Source organism: Dama dama, chromosome X (genome assembly GCF_033118175.1).
Source record: "Dama dama isolate Ldn47 chromosome X, ASM3311817v1, whole genome shotgun sequence".
NCBI lineage: Eukaryota > Metazoa > Chordata > Mammalia > Artiodactyla > Cervidae > Dama > Dama dama.
Window position 1 is genome coordinate 137972254 of NC_083714.1, and position 14824 is coordinate 137987077.

The following is a 14824-nucleotide window of genomic DNA, read 5'->3' on the forward strand; positions in this document are numbered from 1 at the left end:
CTGGCTCCCTTCCACCAGATAAGACCATTTGACATATTATATAATCATTTTGAGAATTTAGCTTCTTACTCACCACAACATATCTTCAGGCTGGAACATTGGATGGGCATTTTTCAAAGACTTGGAAAATAATGACCATTATCAGCAACTTCCCATTATTCTTTGTGTCCTTGATGCCACAAGGGAAGAGTTCATGAGAGAACTCAGAAATGCTGGAAAAGCCTTTTGGGTCCTGGATTTATATTTGGCAGTTTTCCTTCTGAGAAAAGTTCCCTGCACTTTTATAGTTGCTTTCTAAGGCAAAATGAAATGACTTGGTTTTTAACCCCTTTTACCCTCATGTCTGTCTTACAGGACATGGAGAAAAGTGGAGAGGAGTGAGGCAGGGAGTGGGGAGGAGGAGGAGAAGTGGGGGAGGGAGGACAAGGAGAAGGGGTAAGTTGGTAGGGGAATATGAAATGGGGAGAGGAAGGGGGAAGTGAAGAAGGCAAGGAAGAAGAGAGTATGTGGAGGGGGAGGGATGTGGGGAGGAGAGAAGGAGGGTAAGGAGGGAGGACCAAGTGACTTAGTCTGCCTCTAGGAATTGGAATTTCAGAACAAGGTAAAGCACCAGGGGGCAGAGGCCTGGAGCACAGGAACTAGATGGGAATCCCAAACATATGCATATTGAAAAGCTTCATCTCACTAAAAAGAAGAATATTTGATCATTCTTGGCCTAGTCCTGCTAGCAACTTCATTGAACAGAAGGCAGACAAAAGAAATGGGACAGACAATTCTTAATACCTGAAAACAGTGGTTTAAATACAAGTGTGAAGAATCTTTGAAGAAATAGCATTATGTATAAGCTCAAAAAGGTCTTGTAGGTCTTCATAGAACCGTTCAACTTCAGCTTCTTCAGCGTTACTGGTTGGGGCATAGGCTTGGATTACCATGATATTGAATGGTTTGCCTTGGAAACGAACAGAGATCATTCTGTCATTATTGAGATTGCATCCAAGTACTGCATTTCGGACTCTTGTTGACCATGATTGCTACTCCATTTCTTCTAAGGGATTCCTGCCCACAGTAGTAGATATAATGGTCATCTGAGTTAAATACACCCATTCCAGTACATTTTAGTTCGCTGATTCCTAGAATGTCGACAATCATTCTTGCCATCTCCTGTTTGACCACTTCCAATTTGCCTTGATTCATGGGCCTAACATTCCAGGTTCCTATGCAATATTGCTCTTTACAGCATCAGACCTTGCTTCCATCACCAGTCACATCCACAACTGGGTATTGTTTTTGCTTTGGCTCCACCCCTTCATTCTTTCTGGAATTATTTCTCCACTGATCTCCAATAGCATATTGGGCACCTACTGACCTGGGGAGTTCCTCTTTCAGTATCCTATCATTTTGCCTTTTCATACTGTTCATGGGGTTCTCAAGGCAAGAATACTGAAGTGGTTTGCCATTCCCTTCTCCAGTGGACCACAATCTGTCAGACCTCTCCACCATGACCCATCCATCTTGGGTGGCCCCATATGGCATGGCTTAGTTTCATTGAGTCAGACAAGACTGGGGTCCATGTGATTAGATTCGCTAGTTTTCTGTGATTATGGAAAAGATGTCCTTTTCATTATAGGGGACTGGAATGCAAAAGTAGGAAGTCAAGAAACACCTGGAGTAACAGGCAAATTTGGCCTTGGAGTACAGAATGAAGCAGGGCAAAGGCTAATAGAGTTTTGCCGGGAGAATGCACTGGTTATAGCAAACACCCTCTTCCAACAACACAAGAGAAGACTCTACACATGGACATCACCAGATGGTCAACACCGAAATGAAACTGCTTATATTCCTTGCAGCCAAAGATGGAGAAGCTCTATACAGTCAGCAAAAACAAGACCGGGAGTTGACTGTGGCTCAGATCATGAACTCCTTATTGCCAAATTCAGACTGAAATTGAAGAAAGTAGGGAAAACCACTAGACCACTCAGGCATGACCTGAATCAAATCCCTTATGACTATACAGTGGAAGTGAGAAATAGATTTAAGGGACTAGATCTGATAGACAGAGTGCCTGATGAACTACAGATGGAGGTTCGTGACACTGTACAGGAGACAGGGATCAAGACCATCCCCATGGAAAAGAAATGCAAAAAGGCAAAATGGTTGTCTGAGGAGGCCTTACTAAAAGCTGTGAAAAGAAGAGAAGCAAGAAGCAAAGGAAAAAGGGAAAGATATTCCCATTTGAATGCAGAGTTCCAAAGAATAGCCAGGAGAGATAAGAAAGCCTTCCTCAGCGATCAATGCAAAGAAATAGAGGAAAACAACAGAATGGGAAAGACTAGAGATCTCTTCAAGAAAATTAGAGATACCAAGGGAACATTTCACACAAAGATGGGTTCGATAAAGGACAGAAATGGTATGGACCTAACAGAAGCAGAAGATATTAAGAAGAGGTGGCAAGAATACACAGAAGAACTGTACAAACAAGATCTTCATGACCCAGATAATCACGATGGTGTGATCACTCACCTAGAGCCAGACATCCTGTAATGTGAAGTCAAGTGGGCCTTAGAAAGCATCACTACGAACAAAGCTAGTGGAGGTGATGGAATTCCAGTTGAGCTATTTCAAATCCTGAAAGATGATGCTGGGAAAGTGCTGCACTCAATATGCCAGCAAGTTTGGAAAACTCAGCAGTGGCCACAGGACTGGAAAAGGTCCGTTTTCATTCCAATCTCAAAGAAAGGCAACGACAATGAATACTCAAACTACCGCACAATTGCACTCATCTCACACGCTAGCAAAGTAATGCTCAAAATTCTCCAAGCCAGGCTTCAGCAATACGTGAACCAAGAACTTCCAGATGTTCAAGCTGGTTTTAGAAAAGGCAGAGGAATCAGAGATCAAATTGCCAACATCCGCTGGATCATCAAAAAAGCAAGAGGGTTCCAGAAAAACATCTATTTCAGCTTTATTGACTATGCCAAAACCTTTGACTGTGTGGATCAGAATAAACTGTGGAAAATTCTGAAAGAGATGGGAATACCAGACCACCTGACCTGCCTCTTGAGAAATCTGTATGCAGATCAGGAAGCAACAGTTAGAACTGGACATGGAACAACAGACTGGTTCCAAATCGGAAAAGGAGTACGTCAAGGCTGTATATTGTCACAATGCTTATTTAACTTATATGCAGAGTCCATCATGAGAAACACTGGGCTGGAAGATGCACAAGCTGGAATCAAGATTGCCTGGAGAAATATCAATAATCTCAGATATGCAGATGACACCACCCTTATGGCAGAAAGTGAAGAGGAACTAAAGAGCCTCTTGATGAAAGTGAAAGAGGAGAGTGAAAAAGTTGGCTTAAAGCTCAACACTCAGAAAACTAAGATCATGGCATCTGGTCCCATACCTCATGGGAAATAGATGGGGAGACAGTGGAAACAGTGTCAGACTTTATTTTTTTGGGCTCCAAAATCACTGCAGATGGTGATTGCAGCCATGAAATTAAAAGACGCTTGCTCCTTGGAAGGAAAGTTATGACCAATCTAGACAGCACTCTAAAAAGCAGAGACATTACTTTTCCAACAAAGGTCCATCTAGTCAAGGCTATGGTTTTTCCAGTGGTCATGTATGGATGTGAGAGTTGGACTGTGAAGAAAGCTGAGCGCCGAAAAATTGATGTTTTTGAACTGTGGTGTTGGAGAAGACTCTGGAGAGTTCCTTGCACTGCAAGGAAATCCAACCAGTCCATCCTAAAGGAGATCAGTCCTGGGTGATCATCAGAAGGACTGACGTTGAACCTGAAACGCCAATACTTTGGCCACCTTATGTGAAGAGCTGACTCATTGGAGAAGACTGTGATGCTGGGAGGAATGGGGCAGGAAGAGAAGGGGACGACAAAAGATGAGATAGCTGGATGGCATCACCAACTTGATGGACATGAGTTTGAGTAAACTCCGGGAGTTGATGATGGACAGGGAGGCCTGGCGTGCTGTGATTCATGGGGTCGCAAAGAGTAGGACACAACTGAGCGACTGAAATGAACTGAACTGAACTGAACTGAACTGATAAGCCCAAAAGGCAAGGAAGGTAAAGCTGGATGTAGACTTGAAAGTAAACACATTTCTATGATTCATAGAAAAGACAGAATCACAGAAGAGATAGTATCAGGGGACTCAAATTCAAGCTTGAAGCTCTAAAAATAGAGTTCTGGCTATGAAATAAGAATACTGTGATAAATGTGAAGAAAGAATTAAAGAAACAAATTTTGCTATGAGCTCAGGTGTTTAAAAGGTTAAGAAATGGCCACAAAACCTCTCCCAACTCACTGTGACTCCAGCGAGGATTTGGGGAATCAAGAACAAAATAAAGGTAGCACAGATTGCAGTCAAAGTTCCAAATTAGAGGACCAAAAGGCTCTCCTGGTTCTCTCTTGTGCTCCCTACCAGAGTGCCTCAGCCGTAGTCTGAGAGATCCCCCTGGCAATTGTCAACTACAAATTGGCACTTACCAAAGCATTGCCTACAAGGAATTTGTCATCTGCCTCAATGGAGATTGAACTCTATGCTGCTATAGCTATTGACCTTCAACAACCCCTGAGGGAGTTCAGGGTGGAGTGAGGCACTCTGCCCCAGAGAATCTGGTGGGACAGGTCTTTAGAAAGTTGAATGTTTTTAGGAACAAATTTTATGATCTCAATCCTTGTATCTCCTCATATCTAGAGAAGCACTAAATCCCTTCATGGTGACATCAGATACTCATGACTAACAAAAAACCTTTTGTAAAATGGTATTGAACTCCCCTTTCACCAAAACCTTATATATTGACTTTTCCCCCACTGCCGCTTTGGAGCAGTCTCTCAGAGCTATCTGAAATGCTGCCTCCCGGCTGCAGTCCTCATTTTGCCCCAAATAAAACTTAACTTGTGACTCTCAAGTTGTACATCTTTTTTTAATAGACACAATTATGGAGAGAGATCCAGAAAAAAGAAATGCGAGATAGCTGCTCAATGGTCACCAGTATCCAGGTCTTAAATCAAAAGAGAAAAAGGAGTTCTTGATCTTTCTACAAGATCTATCCTGGATTCCCAAAGCAGGTAAGCAGTTAGGGATGCAGACTATGCTAGGAATAGGAGCATGCTTTTACCATCCAGGGTCCTGCTAGGAAACAGATGGCAGGGGAGTAGAGCAGGCTACCCCACAATTGTGCCACTTTGGCGTGTGAACTGTTTTGAGCTGGAGGCAATCAAGACCCAGCAGATTGAAGAAAAACTTTTACTTCCCCCTAACTACCTAAAATAATTTAAATAGGGGACCTGGCCCAGGAAGAGAGCTATTACCAGATACAGCTTTTTTACCTGAATAACCTATTATAGCAGGGCCAACATCTAATTACCAAACATCTGCTCTTCTTATCCTGTGAAATACTCCCCCTCCCCTTTGTTCAACTTTTTTTTTTTTTGGCTGGGTGGCTTCCAGGATCTTAGTTTCCTGACCAGGAATTTAACCCAGGTCCTTGGCAGTGAAAGTGTGGAGTCCTAACCACTGGACAACCAAAGAATTCCTGGTTCCTTCCCCTTTGAAACCGCAAGCTCCTATCCCATTTCTTAGCTTGAAATGGGATATAAACCTCAATTGCCTGCTTTACCCTTGGGTCTCATTCTTTTTATGGTGCTTCCCTAAGTACAAAATTTATTTGCTTTTCTCCTGCTAATCTGTCATATGTTAATTTGATTCTTAGATTAGCCAAAGAACATAGAAGAGAAAAATGGGAAATTTTTCCATCTCTACAACCATGGGGTAAGTGAGAAGGGATTAATGAAGAACTCTTTAGGGCAAGGTTAAGGTAAACCAAAAAGGAATGGTGCAGTGTCATGGGGTGAGCAACTCCCTGAAAACTGAGGTCTGGGAGGGGGAGCCCAGCACAAAAGCCATCATCAATACAAGAAGACATCTAATGACAAGGAGGGAAATGGGAATCAGACTACATCAACCATCTCTCCCTATTGTCCTCCTCCAGTGTCCTACTTGTGCTTCCCACTGCCAGAGGGTAAATGAGCCCAGTGAGGAGGGCCACAGAGAAAGGTAAAGAAAGATGGGGAATAAATAACAGAAGGAAAATGGAACAGCAAATGCAATCGTTCAAAAATTATGAGTATATGCAAAGATTTAGCTACAAGGAGAATCTTCAAAGCATTTGTAAAAGCAAAAATACGGAAATGACCTAAATACTACACAGGGAAAAAAAATTATGTCACTACATGAGGGCAGAGACAATCTTGCCTATTTTTGTATATAAACTACAGCAATTGGAATAATGCCTTGCATAGAAAAATATTCCTTAAACATTAAATATGCTAGTGTAGGGACATATTTATGGACATGGAAAGATGTTCATAATTCAGTTTTAGAAAACAGGTTACAAAATAATGTGGTAATGATCCCATTTTGTTTGATAGCTGGCTACATAGATAGATAGGGGATGTAGGTTTGGAAAAACATACAAGGAGATAGAATAATTAATGACATTCTGAGGGACACTGGGTTTTGTTTTGTTTGATTTGTTTTTATGCTTCCTTTTCTGATATTCCTGTAATGAATGCAAATTCCTTTTATAATAAGAAAATACATCTTTTTTCAGTTTTATTTATAAAACAGTGTTCATTTTCCTTTCTCTTCCCTGTATCATCTCTTGCTCCATAACCTTGAGAGTAGCAGCAGATGGCTGGGCAGGCATGTGGATCGAGGGGAAGGGAGGGAATCCCTCCATATGGGAGTCATGACTCACAGCTTTCACAGCTTGTGGAGCACCAAGGATCAAAATACAGAAGAGTGGTGGGGCCTAGGAAAGCCTCCTGTTTCCAAAGCTTAAATCTTAGGAAGCTGAGAATTATAGTACATGCTGAAAATGACTAAAAAGCATTTTGAAGTTGCATTGGAAGCAAGATAAACCAGCAGAGAAGAACATCACTGCTAAGGAAAGATGTCACATTACCAGATAGCAGGGAGAAGAAGCAATCTATTCCAATTTTACTTTCATGTCAACCATAAATAAGGTTTTCTTCTCCATTTCTCTTTCTTGGCCATCATCATCACCACTGTCACCTTCATCATCATGATCATCACCGCCATTATCCTCCAAATAGGATATCCTCATCTCCATTCTAGATAGTAAACTTTCTCAGTTCAGTTCACCTCAGTTGCTGTCATGTCTGACTCTGCAACCCCATGGACTGCAGCACGCCAGGCCTCCCTACCCATCATCAACTCCCAGAGCCTACTCAAACTCATGTCCATCGAGTCGGTGATGCCATCCAACCATCTCATCCTCTGTTGTCCCCTTCTCCTCCCACCTTCAATCTTTTCCAGCATCAGGGTCTTTTCATATGAGTCAGTTCTTCACATCAGGTGGCCAAAGTTTTAGAGTTTCAGCTTCAACATCAGTCCTTCCAATGAATATTCAGGACTGATTTCCTTTAGGATTGACTGGTTGGGTCTCCTTGAAGTCCAAGGGACTCTCAAGAGTCTTCTTCAACACTACAGTTCAAAAGCATCAATTCTTCAGTGCTCAGATTTATAGTCCAACTCTCACATCCATACATGACTACTGGAAAAACCATAGCTCTAACGAGATGGACCTTTATTGGCCAAGTAATGTCTCTGCTTCTTAATATGCTGTCTAGATTGGTCATAGCTTTTCTTCCAAGGAGTAAGCATCTTTTAATTTCATGCCTGCAGTCACCATCTGTAGTGATTTTGGAGCCCCCCAAAATAAAGTCTGTCACTGTTTTCATTGTTTCCCCATCTATTTGCCATGAAGTGATAGGAACGGATGCCATGATCTTAGTTTTCTGAATGCTGAGCTTTAAGCCAACTTTTTCACTCTCCTCTTTCACTTTCACCAAGAGGCTCTTTAGTTCTTCCCTTTCTGCCATAAGTGTGGTGTCATCTGTGTAACTGAGGTTATTGATATTTCTCCCAGCAATCTTGATTCCAAGTTGTGCTTCATCCAGCCCAGTGTTTCTCATGATGTACTCTGCATATAAGTTAAATAAGTAGGGTGACAATATACAGCCTTGACGTACTCCTTTTCCTATTTGGAACCAGTCTGTTGTTCCATGTCCAGTTCTAACTGTTGCCTTCTGATCTGCATACAGATTTCTCAGGAGGCAGGTCAGGTGGTCTGGTATTCCCATCTCTTTCAGAATTTTCCATAGTTAGTTGTGATCCACACAGTCAAAGGCTTTGGTGTAATCAATAAAGCAGAAGTAGATGGTTTTCTGGAACTCTCTTGCTTTTTTGATGAGTGAACGGATGTTGGCAATTTGATCTCTGGTTCCTCTGCCTTGTCTAAATCCAGATTGAACATCTGGAAGTTCATGGTTCACATACTGTTGAAGTTTTACTTGGAGAATTTTGAGCACCACTTTGGAGAAGGAAATGGCAACCCACTCCAGTATTCTTACATGGAGAATCCCAAGGATGGAAGAGCCTGGTAGGCTACAGTCCATGGGGTCGCAAAGAGTCGGACACGACTAAGCGACTTCAATTTCTTTCTTTCCTAGCATGTGAAATGAGTGCAATTGTGCAGTAGTTTGAACATTTTTTGGCACTGCCTTTCTTTGGGATTGGAATGAAAACTGACCTTTTCCAGTCCTGTGGCCGCTGCTGAGTTTTCCAAATTTGTTGGCATATTGAGTGCAGCAGCACTTCCACAGCATCATCTTTTAGGATTTGAAATAGCTCAACTGGAATTCCATCAACTCCTCTAGCTTTGTTCGTAGTGATGCTTCCTAAGGCCCACTTGACTTAGCATTCCAGGATGTCTGGCTCTAGATGAGTGATCATACCATTATGGTTATCTGGGTCATGAAGATCTTTTTTGTATAGTTCCTCTGCGTATTGTTGCTACCTCTTCTGAATATCTTCTACTTCTGTTAGGTCCACACCATTTCTGTCCTTTATTGTGCACACCTTTGTATGAAATGTTCCCTTGGTATCTCTAATGTTCTTGAAGAGATCTCTAGTCTTTCCCATTCTATTGTTTTCCTCTATTTCTTTGCACTGATCACTGAGGAAGGCATTCTTATCTATCCTTGCTATTCTTTGGAACTCTTCATTCAAATGGGTATATCTTTCCTAAGAGTGGCAAAAAAAAAAACTTCCTAAAAACACTTCCTAAAAAAACGTTCCTAAAAGTGGCAAGAAAACTTCCTAAGAGTGGCAAAAAGGACTTGCATGCTAAGTCGCTTCAGTCATATCTGACTCTGCAATCCTGTGGACTATAGCCTGCCAAGCTTCTCTGTCCACAGGATTCTCTAGCCAATAATACTGGAGTGGGTTGCCATTCCCTTCCCCAGCGGATCTTCCCAGTTCAGGGATCAAAAAATAGGCCCTATCCTTGTATTAACATATATACCGAAACACTTAACAGATGATTCTACATCAGATAAACACAAAATAAATTGGCAAGTATAAAGGTACTCTTATCAAGTAAGCAGAAAACATGATGTTGGTAGGAACAGTTGATATACTGCATGAAAATTTTATATAGTAAGCCAGTATCACAATGGGTCAGAATTTTTTAAATCATGTACTGTCCCCCCTAGTATATTTATTTAATATGTATTTATTTATAAATTTTATATGTTTTATGTTATAAAACACATAGAAAATAAAATTTTTAATGAAACCAGTAATATTTGTTTTCCACATCCCAATGGATCATTTTGGGGTTTACACACCCTGTATGGAAGACCACCATCCTAGACAACAGAATGAGAATTGAAAGTTTCTGAAACAAATCTATGATGGTGGCTGTAACCAATAACAGGAGATTAAATATAGATGAAGGTCAAATGTTGCACTTCAATTCCCAAATTGAGCCCACGTTGAGGAATTTTATATGCAAGTACACTACTGTAATACTAACACATCACCAGCAGATGACTTCTAGCTCTAGTAATTGAAGATGGGTGGACTGAGCAGCAAGCAGCATTTCAAGAAAAGCCAACCTTGACAATTATTCAAACGTGCCAGATGGTGCCCCATTCTTGCTACTATCACTATGTAACATTGCTGTATTAAATTAGTGTTTTCTTTCTAGGGATTTCTTGAAACAAATAAGGTTTCAGAGGGCAGGAGCAATATGTGCCTGCTTCCATCACTTTAGGAAACTGCTTTGATACCAAGGCAACCAGAAATTCTGTTACCCGAGAGAGCCCTGCTTTTCATTCCTTTGGGACCAGCATCCCAGCTCTGGGTTGCTGGTTATTAACTGCAGCAGTAGGGGATAAAGGAGCAGGCATCCTTACTAGTTCATCAGTGAGGGTGGTTTCCTTGAACAACTCCACTCAAACCTGAACATTTATATCACAATTTCAGATCAAAGTATGGAATCTCTGTAGAAACTGCCAAACCCTAAAAGTGGAGTTAGGGCAACCAGAGTGTTTTCTGGGTAGAATATCCTTTGGGCCAGCCACAGTGACTTTGTAGAAAGTTATGGTAGGACAGAGCAGAGAGAACAAAGGCTTTGGGGTCAGACAGATGTGGGATGGACTCCATCCACACTGCCTGTGTGACATCAGGCAAGCTACTGAACTTCTCTATCACAAAAGGCAGTCAATGAAATGCTTTAAGATTTTCTATGCTTATTGTGAGTGCTTGAAAGAATATTCATAGAGCATCAGGCACAAGATCCAAGCTCTCCATTCACTCAGTCATGCCTGAGGATGTGAACATCTGAGGCACTTGTTAATAATACAGATATTTCTCCCCTAGAGATTCAGATGTCACAAGCCCAGAGTGAACAAAGAATAAACCAGGGTGAATATTCCATAATTTCCTGCCTTGGGGAAACCTGTTCATTTTAAGAAGTCTCCCTCATCCCCCAGGTGATTATTATTGTCAAACAAGCTTAGGGATCCCCACATCAACAGTTTTTTTTTTACCATTGCTGTGCCCACTGCTGTGTCACTGCTATTTTGTTCCTTCCTGCCACCCCACAGCTACTCCAGGGTGCCACCATTTAGAGTCTGCCCACTTTCTTCCACCACGGAAAATTCCCCGCATTTTCTACTCCACTTCCTTCCTCCCACCCTCACTCCTCAGTCAACCTGCTCTCCACCATCTGTCGAGTTGGAAAGGCTGGAGTAGATGGATTTGTGTGAAGGCTTTGAACTGAAAGTGACTTACTGAGTTGCGCAGGCCAGGGAGTTTTTCAAAAGAAGTGGCTTAAACTCGAGAGTTTCATCCTAAATAATAGCAGTACTGGCCGAATGGCAAATGTTTTGAGAAGAGGGATCTCTCAATTCCTGCCATGACCTACTTGCTGATTCATCTGCATGTATGTAAGAATCACTGGAGAGCTTGATAAAATACAGATTCTGTTATTAGATACTGGATCTAAGATGGGGCCCCAGATTCTGCATTTCTAACAAGCTCCCGAGTAAGTCGAAGCTGTTAGTCCAAGGACATTCTGATTGTCAAGGAGTGGATAATGGTGAAGAAAAGACCTACATCCCCAAAGGACTGGAAATACACCAACAGCTAGAGACTAATGTGACCATGAACATCTAGAGTCTGTTAAGTTAGGAAAGCTTCAAGAGACAGGCCTGGTAACAGTACACACACAACCCACAAACACATCAGAACTTTTCAACACCTTCAATAACTTAAAAATCATTACTTTCCATGAGGGAACATTTCCGTATAGAAATGACAACTAACAGCTCCAAAGTTTATCGTAAAAGCATCTTATGCAGTTATTTTAAAAATCACATCTCAATAATCATAAAAGGTAAATAGAGGTAAATGTGCTCTTTTTACATATGACAGACAATACAAGAACACCAAGATAATTGTTAACAGAGCCAGTTCTCCTCGAACAAAGAAATTTCCATTTGCCTCTATGGCGCAGTCAACTCTACAAACATAAAAGGTTTTGAACAAGTTCAACTGGCTTCTGTTGTTAACTTCCTGGAGAAAGGTAAAACACAATGTGAAACAAAAAGTGCTGGATGTGAGAAATGGGGACAATGGTGGCGTTCTGGAAGTTGAGCAGTAACCTATTTGTAAATCTGGAAGGTCTCTACAAAGCGGCCACTGGCTGATCAAAAAGGTCATGCAGTGCAAACTCCATAACTGCAATTGTCTATTGGGAAAACAACCTCCACCTTAGGTGTGTGACAGTGATGCTTCTAGGGACACTGATATCCATGGTTACAAACATATCATTTGACTCTAAAGCTCCATACATTATCTAGAAAAGCCACCTTTGGTACTCACACAGATCCAGAGCCTCTTCCTAGGGTACGTGGAACTTTCTGGAACAAAAGGACAAAGTTGGTTTACAATCTGTTTAAAACTGCCACCACTCTCAAAAGGACCCTGGCTATGCCCGATCTGGAGCCCATATTGCTCTTTCCCCAGAAAGCTTTCCTCCTCTCCCTGGAAACCTGGCTTTTCAGCCTCCAGCTGCTGAGCTACCAGGCGGAGAAAAACAACATCAAGCAATGTCAGGCAGAAATTTTCACTATGTCTGCAGTTCTGCTGGTGCTTGTGGGAAGATAATATTATGTCAACCTTACACAGGGACAGTCTTCTACATACACTCCCACTCATCAGATTTTAACCTCTAGTTAATTTTTCAACTAGAAAACAGAGGAATAGCCTCTTTGCTGTTTAGGTTGGGACAAAATGGGATAATTGTGCAGTTTATCTCTGGTATTAAATACATCACTCAGATTTATTTTCGTGTTTTAGTTTTGGGTTGAGCTATAATGCACATACAGGAAAATGCACAAATCATTATGTATGAACAGCTCAGCAAGTATTCACAAACTGATCACACCCTTTGACTCTCCTCCAAACAGGAACTGGAGCACTGGAGCATCCCAGAAGTCCCCTCTGTGCCCTCTGTCAGTCACTATACCCTCCTCTCTCCAGGAATGACTCTCCTGGCTTTTATCACTCTATAGATTAGTTTGGTGTATTTTCAAACTTTAAATACGATTCTAAAAATGGGCTTATTTTTGACACATGAAATTAAAAGGTAATAATATTAATACCAAATTTGTTTAAGTTGCTTGTTTTCATGGTAATTTAAGAGTCCAAAAATTAAAGTTTTAATTAAAAATTAAATTAAATTAAATTAAAACTAAAAGTCTCTTTTAGTTCAGTCCAATTGCTATGGACTGGATTGTACACTCCCAAAATTCAAACGTTGAAGTCCTAACCACCAAAAGTGACTGTATTTATAGAAACGGCGTTTAGAAGATAATTAAGGTAAAATGAGGTCATAAGCACTCTGTATAGGACTGTGGCCTTATAAGAAGGGGAATATCACTTTCTCCCCTGTTAGGACACAGTAAGAAGACTACCGAAGGCTGTCATCAGCAAGCCAGGAAGACAGGGCTCACGAGGATCCAGATCACCTGGCACCTTGAGCTTTCTACCTTCCAGAAGTGTGAGAAATGAATTATTGTTGCTTAAGCCATCCAGTCCGTGGTGTTTCGTTATGGCAATCTGACCTCATACATCAATTTTCCCAAAAATGTATTTCACTTTTTTGAGTAATAAATTTATTGCTGAAGACCAGACTCTTCATTTCAAAATAACATTGGGTTTGGTTTGTTTTGTTTTCAGTTTATAGAGAAGTTGGCATACAAAATTAAATTGCTACTGCCCAATAAGAAAGGTACATTTATTAGATAAACATGCAAAGTCAAGTGGGCCTTAGGAAGCATCACTACAAACAAAGCTAGTGGAGGTGATGGAATTCCAGTTGAGCTATTTCAAATCCTAAAAGACGATGCTGTGAAAGTGCTGCTGCTCTCAATATGCCAGCAAATCTGGAAAACCCAGCAGCGGCCACAGGACTGGAAAAGGTCAGTTTTCATTCCAATCCCAAAGAAAGACAATGCCAAAGAATGCTCAAACTACCGCACAATTGCACTCATCTCACACACTAGTAAAGTAATGCTCAAAATTCTCCAAGCCAGGCTTCAGCAGTACGTGAACTGTGAACTTCCAGGTGTTCAAGCTGGTTTTAGAAAAGGTAAAGGAACCAGAGATCAAATTGCCAACATCCGTTGGCTCATCAAAAAAGCAAGAGAGTTCCAGAAAAACATCTATTTCTGCTTTATTGACTATACCAAAACCTTTGACTGCGTGGATCACCACAAACTATGGAAAATTCTTAAAGAGATGGAAATGTCAGACCACCTGACATGCCTCTTGAGAAATCTGTATGCAGGTCAGGAAGCAACAGTTAGAACTGGACATGGAACAACAGCCTGGTTCCAAATAGGGAAAGGAGTACGTCAAGGCTGTATATTGTCACCCTACTTATTTAACTTATATGCAGAGTACATCATGAGAAACACTGGGCTGGATGAAGCACAAGTTGGAATCAAGATTGCCGGGAGAAATATCAATAACCTCAGATATGCAGGTGACAACACCCTTATGGCAGGTGTCATTGAACTTCCAAGGAAAGTGTAAATTTAATAGACGAAAGAGATCTTGCCTTTTTCTCTTTGCACCCCAGCACTTAGTATATAGATCTCCTTCAGTTCAGTTCAGTCACTTAGTTGTGTCTGACTCTTTGCGACCCCATGGACTGCAGCACACCAGGCCTCCCTTGCCATCACCAACTCCCAGAGTTTACTCAAACTCATGTCCCCTGCAGTCACCACCTGCAATGGTTTTGGAGCCCCCCAAAATAAAGTCTGTCACTGTTTCCACTGTTTCCCCATCTATTTGCCATGAAGTGATGGGACCAGATGCCATGATCTTAGTTTTCTGAATGTTGAGCTTTAAGCCAACTT

At 41.4% G+C, this 14824-nt stretch overlaps 1 protein-coding gene and 1 long non-coding RNA gene across 2 annotated transcripts in view; both read right to left on the reverse strand.

The window, feature by feature from the left end:
• LOC133051872 (carbonic anhydrase 5B, mitochondrial) overlaps positions 1-14824 on the reverse strand; it is a 389751-nt gene that overhangs the window by 237625 nt on the left and 137302 nt on the right. The gene's annotated exons all lie outside the window — the stretch shown is intronic.
• LOC133053001 (uncharacterized) overlaps positions 1-14824 on the reverse strand; it is a 121717-nt gene that overhangs the window by 57433 nt on the left and 49460 nt on the right. The gene's annotated exons all lie outside the window — the stretch shown is intronic.